The sequence below is a fragment of the Nannobrachium achirus genome, assembly GCF_963921795.1.
Source record: "Nannobrachium achirus genome assembly, chromosome: 18".
NCBI classification, from domain to species: domain Eukaryota; kingdom Metazoa; phylum Chordata; class Actinopteri; order Myctophiformes; family Myctophidae; genus Nannobrachium; species Nannobrachium achirus.
Window position 1 is genome coordinate 10,925,933 of NC_137825.1, and position 13,568 is coordinate 10,939,500.

Sequence of the window (13,568 nt, forward strand, 5' to 3'; positions counted from 1 at the left end):
CGGCATACTCAAGACACCTTAACGATGAAAAGTTGTGCGAATCGTGAGTTTTCGTAAAACGGCGTGCCCGTGGCGTAGCGTCAAACTTCCTTCACCAAACAGGAAGTGCCCCCTCTTCTGATTGGTCCATACTTCATTGTTCCTTTTTTTGGCTGTTACTCATCAACCGTTTATCGTACAGAGTTGTGGCTGGTATCATATGACTTGATTAAGAGTCCTTAACCTTAATTGACGCTTCCTCCGCCAAACAGGAAGTGCCCTTCACCAAACAGGAAGTGCCTCTATAACTCATGAACCGTTTGTCGTACAGACTCGCGGCTGGTGTCATAACATTTTTTTTTTCTCAACATTTTTTTTCTCAATTTTTTTTCTCAAAAATTTTTAGTTCTCAAAATTTTTTTTTCTCAAATTTTTTTTTCTCAAATTTTTTTTTCTCAAATTTTTTTTTCTCAAATTTTTTTTTTCTCAACTTTTTTTTTTCTTAATTTTTTTTTTCCTCAAAATTTTTTTTTCTCAAATTTTTTTTTTTCTCAAATTTTTTTTCTCAAATTTTTTTTTTCTCAAATTTTTTTTTCTCAATTTTTTTTTCTCAAAACATTTTTTTCTCAAAAATTTTTTTTCTCAACATTTTTTTTTCTCAAATTTTTTTTTCTCAAATTTTTTTTCTCAAATTTTTTTTTGAGAAAAACGTTAAACTATCGTTAAAGTGCGACCCGTGATAGCGGCCAAAAATGCGCCAAAACGCCACTAATTAGTCGAAATGGCTGACTTCCTGTTTGGTTTCTGATTGGCTGCTGGCCTTGTGACGTGGGAAGAGCTCCGAGGGCCCGTCCATTGCTGCTTGCAGCTTTAATTAGGGCCCGAGCACACACAGTGTGAGGACCCTATTGTAATTGCAAAGATTATTATTATTCTTCCCCCTAAAGAATCGCGTTTTTGAGGCGCAAAACGTACTCCAAAAGTTGCGCAACTTTGCAAGCACATCACAAGTGGCGAAAAATTACGTATTTAAAAAAAAAAAAAAGTGGGCGGGGCCTAATTGCGCAACAGCGCCCCCTACAAAATTTCAACGCAACAGCCCCACTAGACGGTTTCACCCACAAGTACAAAAATCGGTACACATCTGTATTGTGTCCGGACTCACAAAAAAGTCTCTCGGCGCCACGTCCGAAACCAAACAGGAAGTCAGCCATTTTGACTAATTAGTGGCGTTTTGGTGTATTTTTGGACGTTTTCATGTGTCGCACTTTAACGAACTCCTCCTAGGGGGTTAATCGGATCAACTTCAAGTTCGCTCGGCATACTCAAGACACCTTAACGATGAAAAGTTGTGCGAATCGTGAGTTTTCGTAAAACGGCGTGCCCGTGGCGTAGCGTCAAACTTCCTTCACCAAACAGGAAGTGCCCCCTCTTCTGATTGGTCCATACTTCATTGTTCCTTTTTTTGGCTGTTACTCATCAACCGTTTATCGTACAGAGTTGTGGCTGGTATCATATGACTTGATTAAGAGTCCTTAACCTTAATTGACGCTTCCTCCGCCAAACAGGAAGTGCCCTTCACCAAACAGGAAGTGCCTCTATAACTCATGAACCGTTTGTCGTACAGACTCGCGGCTGGTGTCATAACATTTTTTTTTTCTCAACATTTTTTTTCTCAATTTTTTTTCTCAAAATTTTTTTTTTCTCAAATTTTTTTTTTCTCAAATTTTTTTTTCTCAAATTTTTTTTTCTCAAATTTTTTTTCTCAAATTTTTTTTTTCTCAATTTTTTTTTTCTTAATTTTTTTTTTCCTCAAAATTTTTTTTTCTCAAATTTTTTTTTTTCTCAAATTTTTTTTCTCAAAATTTTTTTTTCTCAAATTTTTTTTTCTCAATTCTTTTTTCTCAAAACATTTTTTTCTCAAAAATTTTTTTTCTCAACATTTTTTTTTCTCAATTTTTTTTCTCACAATTTTTTTTTTCTCAAATTTTTTTTTCTCAAATTTTTTTTTCTCAAATTTTTTTTTCTCAAATTTTTTTTTTCTCAATTTTTTTTTTCTTAATTTTTTTTTTCCTCAAAATTTTTTTTTCTCAAATTTTTTTTTTTCTCAAATTTTTTTTCTCAAATTTTTTTTTTCTCAAATTTTTTTTTCTCAATTTTTTTTTCTCAAAACATTTTTTTCTCAAAAAATTTTTTTCTCAAAAATTTTTTTTCTCAACATTTTTTTTCTCAATTTTTTTTCTCACAATTATTTTTTTTTTCTCAAATTTTTTTTTCTCAAATTTTTTTTTTCTCAATTTTTTTTTTCTTAATTTTTTTTTTCCTCAATTTTTTTTTCTCAAATTTTTTTTTTCTCAAATTTTTTTTCTCAAATTTTTTTTTTCTCAAATTTTTTTTTCTCACATTTTTTTTTCTCACATTTTTTTTCTCAAAATTTTTTTTGAGAAAAACGTTAAACTATCGTTAAAGTGCGACCCGTGATAGCGGCCAAAAATGCGCCAAAATGCCACTAATTAGTCGAAATGGCTGACTTCCTGTTTGGTTTCTGATTGGCTGCTGGCCTTGTGACGTGGGAAGAGCTCCGAGGGCCCGTCCATTGCTGCTTGCAGCTTTAATTATTATTATTCTTCCCGATAAAGAATCGCATTTTTGAGGGGCAAAACGTACTCCAAAAGTTGCGGAACTTTGCAAGCACATTACACGTGGCGAAAATTTACGTAATTCAAAAAAAAAAAAAAGGGGGCGTGGCTAATTACGCAACAGCGCCCCCTACAAAACTTTGTGCCTCAAGCCCCACCATACGATTTCACCTACACGTACGAAAATCGGTACACATCTGTATCGTGTCCGGACTCACAAAAAAGTCTCTCGGCACCACGTCCGAAACCAAACAGGAAGTCAGCCATTTTGACTAATTAGTGGCGTTTTGGTGTGTTTTTGGCCGTTTTCACGCGTCACACTTTAACGAACTCCTCCTAGGGGGTTAATCGGATCAACTTCAAGTTCGGTCGGCATACTCAAGACACCTTAACGATGAAAAGTTGTGCGAATCGTGAGTTTTCGTAAAACGGCGTGCCCGTGGCGAAGTGTCAAACTTCCTTCACCAAACAGGAAGTGCCCCCTCTTCTGATTGGTCCATACTTGATTGTTCCTTTTTTTGGCTGTTACTCATCAACCGTTTATCGTACAGAGTTGTGGCTGGTATCATATGACTTGATTAAGAGTCCTTAACCTTAATTGACGCTTCCTCCGCCAAACAGGAAGTGCCCTTCACCAAACAGGAAGTGCCTCTATAACTCATGAACCGTTTGTCGTACAGACTCGCGGCTGGTTTCATAACATTTTTTTTCTCAACATTTTTTTTTCTCCATTTTTTTTCTCAAAAATTTTTTTTTCTCAAAATTTTTTTTTTCTCAAATTTTTTTTTCTCAAATTTTTTTTTCTCAAATTTTTTTTTCTCAAATTTTTTTTTCTCAAATTTTTTTTTCTCAAATTTTTTTTTTCTCAAATTTTTTTTTCTCAAATTTTTTTTTTCTTAATTTTTTTTTTCCTCAATTTTTTTTTCTCAAATTTTTTTTTTCTCAAATTTTTTTTCTCAAATTTTTTTTTCTCAAATTTTTTTTTCTCAAATTTTTTTTCTCAATTTTTTTTTCTCAATTTTTTTTCTCAAAAAATTTTTCTCAACATTTTTTTTTCTCAACTTTTTTTTTCTCAAATTTTTTTTCTCAATTTTTTTTTTGAGAAAAACGTTAAACTATCGTTAAAGTGCGACCCGTGATAGCGGCCAAAAATGCGCCAAAACGCCACTAATTAGTCGAAATGGCTGACTTCCTGTTTGGTTTCTGATTGGCTGCTGGCCTTGTGACGTGGGAAGAGCTCCGAGGGCCCGTTCATTGCTGCTTGCAGCTTTAATTAGGGCCCGAGCCACACACAGTGTGTGAGGACCCTATTGTATTTGCAAAGATTATTATTATTATTATTATTATTTTCCCGAAAGTAAATCGCGTTTTTGAGGCGCAAAACGTACTCAAAAAGTTGCGCAACTTTGCACACACATCACAAGTGGCGAAAATGTACGTATTTAAAAAAAAAAAAAAGGGGGCGTGGCCTAATGGCGCAACAGCGCCCCCTACAAAACTTCGTGCCTCAAGCCCCACCATACGGTTTCACCTACACGTATGAAAATCGGTACACATCTGTATCGTGTCCGGACTCACAAAAAAGTCTCTCGGCGCCACGTCCGAAACCAAACAGGAAGTCAGCCATTTTGACTAATTAGTGGCGTTTTGGTGTATTTTTGGCCGTTTTCACGTGTCGCACTTTAACGAACTCCTCCTAGGGGGTTAATCGGATCAACTTCAAGTTTGCTCGGCATACTCAAGACACCTTAACGATGAAAAGTTGTGCGAATCGTGAGTTTTCGTAAAACGGCGTGCCCGTGGCGTAGCGTCAAACTTCCTTCACCAAACAGGAAGTGCCCCCTCTTCTGATTGGTCCATACTTCATTGTTCCTTTTTTTGGCTGTTACTCATCAACCGTTTATCGTACAGAGTTGTGGCTGGTATCATATGACTTGATTAAGAGTCCTTAACCTTAATTGACGCTTCCTCCGCCAAACAGGAAGTGCCCTTCACCAAACAGGAAGTGCCTCTATAACTCATGAACCGTTTGTCGTACAGACTCGCTGCTGGTGTCATAACATTTTTTTTTTCTCAACATTTTTTTTTCTCAATTTTTTTTCTCAAAATTTTTTTTTTCTCAAATTTTTTTTTTCTCAAATTTTTTTTTCTCAAATTTTTTTTTCTCAAATTTTTTTTTTCTCAAATTTTTTTTTTCTCAATTTTTTTTTTCTTAATTTTTTTTTTCCTCAATTTTTTTTTCTCAAATTTTTTTTCTCAAATTTTTTTTTTCTCAAATTTTTTTTTTCTCAATTTTTTTTCTCAAAAAATTTTTTTTCTCAAATTTTTTTTTCTCAAATTTTTTTTTTCTCAAATTTTTTTTCCTCAAATTTTTTTTTTCTCATTTTTTTTTTTTTTTTCTCAAAATTTTTTTTTTCCTCAAAATTCTTTTTTCTCAGAAAATTTTTTTTCCTCAACATTTTTTTTTTCTCAAAAGATTTTTTTTTCTCAAATTTTTCTTTTTTTCTCACAAATTTCTTTTTGAGAAAAACTTTAAACTATCGTTAAAGTGTGACCCGTGATAACGGCCAAAAATGCGCCAAAACGCCACTAATTAGTCGAAATGGCTGACTTCCTGTTTGGTTTCTGATTGGCTGCTGGCCTTGTGACGTGGGTAGAGCTGCGAGGGCCCGGTCATTGCTGCTTGCAGCTTTAATTCTTATTATTATTATTATTTTCCCGAAAGTAAATCGCGTTTTTGAGGCGCAAAACGTACTCAAAAAGTTGTGCAACTTTGCACACACATCACAAGTGGCGAAAATTTACGTATTTAAAAAAAAATAAAAGGGGGCGTGGCCTAATGGCGCAACAGCGCCCCCTACAAAACTTCGTGCCTCAAGCCCCACCATACGGTTTCACCTACACGTACGAAAATCGGTACACATCTGTATCGTGTCCGGACTCACAAAAAAGTCTCTCGGCGCCACGTCCGAAACCAAACAGGAAGTCAGCCATTTTGACTAATTAGTGGCGTTTTGGTGTATTTTTGGCCGTTTTCACGTGTCGCACTTTAACGAACTCCTCCTAGGGGGTTAATCGGATCAACTTCAAGTTCGCTCGGCATACTCAAGACACCTTAACGATGAAAAGTTGTGCGAATCGTGAGTTTTCGTAAAACGGCGTGCCCGTGGCGAAGGGTCAAACTTCCTTCACCAAACAGGAAGTGCCCCCTCTTCTGATTGGTCCATACTTGATTGTTCCTTTTCTTGGCTGTTACTCATCAACCGTTTATCGTACAGAGTTGTGGCTGGTATCATATGACTTGATTAAGAGTCCTTAACCTTAATTGACGCTTCCTTCGCCAAACAGGAAGTGCCCTTCACCAAACAGGAAGTGCCTCTATAACTCATGAACCGTTTGTCGTACAGACTCGCGGCTGGTGTCATCATTTTTTTTTTCTCAACATTTTTTTTTTCTCAAATTTTTTTTTTTCTCAAATTTTTTTTTTCTCAAAATTTTTTTTTTCTCAAATTTTTTTTTTCTCAAATTTTTTTTTTCTCAAAAATTTTTTTTTCTCAAAATTTTTTTTTCTCATTTTTTTTTTTCAAATTTTTTTTTTCTCAAATTTTTTTTTTCTCAAAAAATGTTTTTTCTCAAATTTTTTTTTCTCAAATTTGTTTTCTCAAAAAAAAAAATTCTCAAATTTTTTTTTTCTTTTTTTCTTCAAATTTTTTTTTCTCAAATTTTTTTTTCTCAATTTTTTTTTAATTTAATGCTAATGCTAACAAATGCTAATGCTAACACATGCTAATGCTAACAAATGCTAACGCTAACATGCTAATGCTAACACATGTTAATGCTAACAAATGCTAATATGCTAATGCTAACAAATGCTAATGCTAACAGGCTAATGCTAACATGCTAATGCTAACATGCTAATGCTAACATGCTAATGCTAATGCTAACACATGCTAAGCTAACAAATTCTAATGCTAATGCTAACACATGCTAATGCTAACAAATGCTAACATGCTAATGCTAATGCTAACATATGCTAATGCTAACACATGCTAATGCTAACAAATGCTAATGCTGATTCTTAAATTCTAATGCTAATTGGCTGCTACCCCTTGTGACGTGGGTAGATCTCCGAGGGCCCGGTCATTGCTGCTTGCAGCTTTAATTAGGGCCCGAGCACACACAGTGTGTGAGGACCCTATTGTATTTGCAAAGATTATTATTAGGGCCCGAGCACACACAGTGTGTGAGGACCCTATTGTAATTGCAAAGATTATTATTATTATTCTTCCCGATAAAGAATCGCATTTTTGAGGGGCAAAACGTACTCCAAAAGTTGCGGAACTTTGCAAGCACATTACACGTGGCGAAAATTTGCGTAATAAAAAAAAAAAAAAAAGGGGGCGTGGCTAATTGCGCAACAGCGCCCCCTACAAAACTTTGTGCCTCAAGCCCCACCATACGATTTCACCTACACGTACAAATATCGGTACACATCTGTATCGTGTCCGGACTCACAAAAAAGTCTCTCGGCACCACGTCCGAAACCAAACAGGAAGTCAGCCATTTTGACTAATTAGTGGCGTTTTGGTGTGTTTTTGGCCGTTTTCACGCGTCACACTTTAACGAACTCCTCCTAGGGGGTTAATCGGATCAACTTCAAGTTCGGTCGGCATACTCAAGACACCTTAACGATGAAAAGTTGTGCGAATCGTGAGTTTTCGTAAAACGGCGTGCCCGTGGCGAAGTGTCAAACTTCCTTCACCAAACAGGAAGTGCCCCCTCTTCTGATTGGTCCATACTTGATTGTTCCTTTTTTTGGCTGTTACTCATCAACCGTTTATCGTACAGAGTTGTGGCTGGTATCATATGACTTGACTAAGTGTCCTTCAACTTAACTGGTTTAACTAAGCCCCGCCCCCTCTTCTGATTGGCCGAAACTTGATTGTTCCTTTTTTGGCTGTTTCTCATCAACCGTTTATCGTACAGAGTTGTGGCTGGTATCATATGACTCGATTAAGAGTCCTTAACCTTAATTGACGCTTCCTTCGCCAAACAGGAAGTGTTATTCACCAAACAGGAAGTGCCTCTATAACTCATGAACCGTTTGTCGTACAGACTCGCGGCTGGTGTCATACATTTTTTTTTTCTCAAAACATTTTTTTTTTCTCAAATTTTTTTTTCTCAAAATTTTTTTTTTCTCAAAAATTTTTTTTTCTCAAATTTTTTTTTCTCAAAATTTTTTTTCTCAAAATTTTTTTTTCTCAAATTTTTTTTTCTCAAATTTTTTTTTCTCAAATTTTTTTTTTTCTCAAATTTTTTTTTTCTCAAATTTTTTTTTTCTCAATTTTTTTTTTCTCAATTTTTTTTTCTCAAACATTTTTTTTTGAGAAAAACTTTAAACTATCGTTAAAGTGCGACCCGTGATAACGGCCAAAAATGCGCCAAAACGCCACTAATTAGTCGAAATGGCTGACTTCCTGTTTGGTTTCTGATTGGCTGCTGGCCTTGTGACGTGGGTAGAGCTGCGAGGGCCCGGTCATTGCTGCTTGCAGCTTTAATTAGGGCCCGAGCACACACAGTGTGAGGACCCTATTGTAATTGCAAAGATTATTATTATTCTTCCCCCTAAAGAATCGCGTTTTTGAGGCGCAAAACGTACTCCAAAAGTTGCGCAACTTTGCAAGCACATCACAAGTGGCGAAAAATTACGTATTTAAAAAAAAAAAAAAGTGGGCGGGGCCTAATTGCGCAACAGCGCCCCCTACAAAATTTCAACGCAACAGCCCCACTAGACGGTTTCACCCACAAGTACAAAAATCGGTACACATCTGTATTGTGTCCGGACTCACAAAAAAGTCTCTCGGCGCCACGTCCGAAACCAAACAGGAAGTCAGCCATTTTGACTAATTAGTGGCGTTTTGGTGTATTTTTGGACGTTTTCATGTGTCGCACTTTAACGAACTCCTCCTAGGGGGTTAATCGGATCAACTTCAAGTTCGCTCGGCATACTCAAGACACCTTAACGATGAAAAGTTGTGCGAATCGTGAGTTTTCGTAAAACGGCGTGCCCGTGGCGTAGCGTCAAACTTCCTTCACCAAACAGGAAGTGCCGCCTCTTCTGATTGGTCCATACTTGATTGTTCCTTTTTTTGGCTGTTACTCATCAACCGTTTATCGTACAGAGTTGTGGCTGGTATCATATGACTTGATTAAGAGTCCTTAACCTTAATTGACGCTTCCTCCGCCAAACAGGAAGTGCCCTTCACCAAACAGGAAGTGCCTCTATAACTCATGAACCGTTTGTCGTACAGACTCGCGGCTGGTGTCATAACATTTTTTTTTTCTCAACATTTTTTTTCTCAATTTTTTTTCTCAAAATTTTTTTTTTCTCAAATTTTTTTTTTCTCAAATTTTTTTTTCTCAAATTTTTTTTTCTCAAATTTTTTTTTCTCAATTTTTTTTTTCTTAATTTTTTTTTTCCTCAAAATTTTTTTTTCTCAAATTTTTTTTTTTCTCAAATTTTTTTTCTCAAATTTTTTTTTTCTCAAATTTTTTTTTCTCAATTTTTTTTTCTCAAAACATTTTTTTCTCAAAAATTTTTTTTCTCAACATTTATTTTTCTCAAATTTTTTTTTCTCAAATTTTTTTTCTCAACATTTTTTTTTGAGAAAAACGTTAAACTATCGTTAAAGTGCGACCCGTGATAGCGGCCAAAAATGCGCCAAAACGCCACTAATTAGTCGAAATGGCTGACTTCCTGTTTGGTTTCTGATTGGCTGCTGGCCTTGTGACGTGGTAAGAGCTCCGAGGGCCCGTCCATTGCTGCTTGCAGCTTTAATTATTATTATTATTTTCCCGAAAGTAAATCGCGTTTTTGAGGCGCCAAACGTACTCCAAAAGTTGCGCAACTTTGCAAGCACATTACAAGTGGCGAAAATGTACGTATTTAGAAAAAAATAAAAGGGGGCGTGGCCTAATGGCGCAACAGCGCCCCCTACAAAACTTCGTGCCTCAAGCCCCACCATACGGTTTCACCTACACGTACGAAAATCGGTACACATCTGTATCGTGTCCGGACTCACAAAAAAGTCTCTCGGCGCCACGTCCGAAACCAAACAGGAAGTCAGCCATTTTGACTAATTAGTGGCGTTTTGGTGTATTTTTGGCCATTTTCACGTGTCGCACTTTAACGAACTCCTCCTAGGGGGTTAATCGGATCAACTTCAAGTTCGCTCGGCATACTCAAGACACCTTAACGATGAAAAGTTGTGCGAATCGTGAGTTTTCGTAAAACGGCGTGCCCGTGGCGAAGGGTCAAGCTTCCTTCACCAAACAGGAAGTGCCCCCTCTTCTGATTGGTCCATACTTGATTGTTCCTTTTTTTGGCTGTTACTCATCAACCGTTTATCGTACAGAGTTGTGGCTGGTATCATATGACTTGATTAAGAGTCCTTAACCTTAATTGACGCTTCCTCCGCCAAACAGGAAGTGCCCTTCACCAAACAGGAAGTGCCTCTATAACTCATGAACCGTTTGTCGTACAGACTCGCGGCTGGTGTCATAACAATTTTTTTTCTCAACATTTTTTTTTCTCAATTTTTTTTCTCAAAAATTTTTTTTTCTCAAAATTTTTTTTTTCTCAAATTTTTTTTTTCTCAATTTTTTTTTTCTTAATTTTTTTTTTCCTCAATTTTTTTTTCTCAAATTTTTTTTTTCTCAAATTTTTTTTCTCAAATTTTTTTTTTCTCAAATTTTTTTTTCTCAATTTTTTTTTCTCAAAACATTTTTTTCTCAAAAATTTTTTTTCTCAACATTTTTTTTACTCAATTTTTTTTTCTCAAATTTTTTTTCTCAAATTTTTTTTTCTCAATTTTTTTTCTCAACTTTTTTTTTCCTCAATTTTTTTTTCTCAAAAATGTTGCTAATGCTAATGCTAACATGCTAATGCTAATGCTAAAAAATGCTAATGCTAACATGCTAATGCTAACTAATGCTAACATGCTAATGCTGACAAATGCTAATGCTAACATGCTAATGTTTACACATGTTAATGCTAACAAATGCTAATGCTAACATGCTAATGCTAACAAATGCTAATGCTAACAAATGCTAATGCTAACATGCTAATGCTAACACATGCTAATGCTAACATGCTAATGCTTTCAAATGATAATGCTAACAAATGCTAATGCTAATGTTAACAAATGCTAATGCTAACACATGCTAATGCTAACAAATGCTAATGCTGATTCTTAAATTCTAATGCTAATTGGCTGCTACCCCTTGTGACGTGGGTAGATCTCCGAGGGCCCGGTCATTGCTGCTTGCAGCTTTAATTATTATTATTTTCCCGAAAGTAAATCGCGTTTTTGAGGCGCAAAACGTACTCAAAAAGTTGCGCAACTTTGCACACACATCACAAGTGTCGAAAATGTACGTATTTAAAAAAAAATAAAAGGGGGCGTGGCCTAATGGTGCAACAGCGCCCCCTACAAAACTTCGTGCCTCAAGCCCCACCATACGGTTTCACCTACACGTACGAAAATCGGTACACATCTGTATCGTGTCCGGACTCACAAAAAAGTCTCTCGGCGCCACGTCCGAAACCAAACAGGAAGTCAGCCATTTTGACTAATTAGTGGCGTTTTGGTGTATTTTTGGCCGCTTTCACGTGTCGCACTTTAACGAACTCCTCCTAGGGGGTTAATCGGATCAACTTCAAGTTCGCTCGGCATACTCAAGACACCTTAACGATGAAAAGTTGTGCGAATCGTGAGTTTTCGTAAAACGGCGTGCCCGTGGCGAAGGGTCAAGCTTCCTTCACCAAACAGGAAGTGCCCCCTCTTCTGATTGGTCCATACTTGATTGTTCCTTTTTTTGGCTGTTACTCATCAACCGTTTATCGTACAGAGTTGTGGCTGGTATCATATGACTTGATTAAGAGTCCTTAACCTTAATTGACGCTTCCTTCGCCAAACAGGAAGTGCCCTTCACCAAACAGGAAGTGCCTCTATAACTCATGAACCGTTTGTCGTACAGACTCGCGGCTGGTGTCATAACATTTTTTTTTCTCAAAAATTTTTTTTCTCAAATTTTTTTTTTCTCAAATTTTTTTTTTCTCAAAAATTTTTTTTTCTCAAATTTTTTTTTCTCAAATTTTTTTTTCTCAAATTTTTTTTTCTCAAATTTTTTTTTTCTCACATTTTTTTTTTCTCAAAATTTTTTTTTTCTCAAAATTTTTTTTTCTCAAAAATTTTTTTTTCTCAAAAATTTTTTTTTCTCAATTTTTTTTTTCTCAAATTTTTTTTTTCTCAAATTTTTTTTTCCTCAAATTTTTTTTTCTCAATTTTTTTTTTCTCAAATTTTTTTTTCTCAATTTTTTTTTTCTCAAAAATTTTTTTTTTACCCCTTGTGATGTGGGTAGATCTCCGAGGGCCCGGTCATTGCTGCTTGCAGCTTTAATTAGGGCCCGAGCACACACAGTGTGAGGACCCTATTGTAATTGCAAAGATTATTAGGGCCCGAGCACACACAGTGTGAGGACCCTATTGTAATTGCAAAGATTATTATTATTCTTCCCCCTAAAGAATCGCGTTTTTGAGGCGCAAAACGTACTCCAAAAGTTGCGCAACTTTGCAAGCACATCACAAGTGGCGAAAAATTACGTATTTAAAAAAAAAAAAAAGTGGGCGGGGCCTAATTGCGCAACAGCGCCCCCTACAAAATTTCAACGCAACAGCCCCACTAGACGGTTTCACCCACAAGTACAAAAATCGGTACACATCTGTATTGTGTCCGGACTCACAAAAAAGTCTCTCGGCGCCACGTCCGAAACCAAACAGGAAGTCAGCCATTTTGACTAATTAGTGGCGTTTTGGTGTATTTTTGGACGTTTTCATGTGTCGCACTTTAACGAACTCCTCCTAGGGGGTTAATCGGATCAACTTCAAGTTCGCTCGGCATACTCAAGACACCTTAACGATGAAAAGTTGTGCGAATCGTGAGTTTTCGTAAAACGGCGTGCCCGTGGCGTAGCGTCAAACTTCCTTCACCAAACAGGAAGTGCCCCCTCTTCTGATTGGTCCATACTTCATTGTTCCTTTTTTTGGCTGTTACTCATCAACCGTTTATCGTACAGAGTTGTGGCTGGTATCATATGACTTGATTAAGAGTCCTTAACCTTAATTGACGCTTCCTCCGCCAAACAGGAAGTGCCCTTCACCAAACAGGAAGTGCCTCTATAACTCATGAACCGTTTGTCGTACAGACTCGCGGCTGGTGTCATAACATTTTTTTTTTCTCAACATTTTTTTTCTCAATTTTTTTTCTCAAAAATTTTTAGTTCTCAAAATTTTTTTTTCTCAAATTTTTTTTTCTCAAATTTTTTTTTCTCAAATTTTTTTTTCTCAAATTTTTTTTTTCTCAACTTTTTTTTTTCTTAATTTTTTTTTTCCTCAAAATTTTTTTTTCTCAAATTTTTTTTTTTCTCAAATTTTTTTTCTCAAATTTTTTTTTTCTCAAATTTTTTTTTCTCAATTTTTTTTTCTCAAAACATTTTTTTCTCAAAAATTTTTTTTCTCAACATTTTTTTTTCTCAAATTTTTTTTTCTCAAATTTTTTTTTGAGAAAAACGTTAAACTATCGTTAAAGTGCGACCCGTGATAGCGGCCAAAAATGCGCCAAAACGCCACTAATTAGTCGAAATGGCTGACTTCCTGTTTGGTTTCTGATTGGCTGCTGGCCTTGTGACGTGGGAAGAGCTCCGAGGGCCCGTCCATTGCTGCTTGCAGCTTTAATTATTATTATTATTCTTCCCCCTAAAGAATCGCGTTTTTGAGGCGCAAAACGTACTCCAAAAGTTGTGCAACTTTGCAAGCACATCACAAGTGGCGAAAAATTACGTATTTAAAAAAAAAAAAAAGTGGGCGGGGCCTAATGGCGCAACAGCAC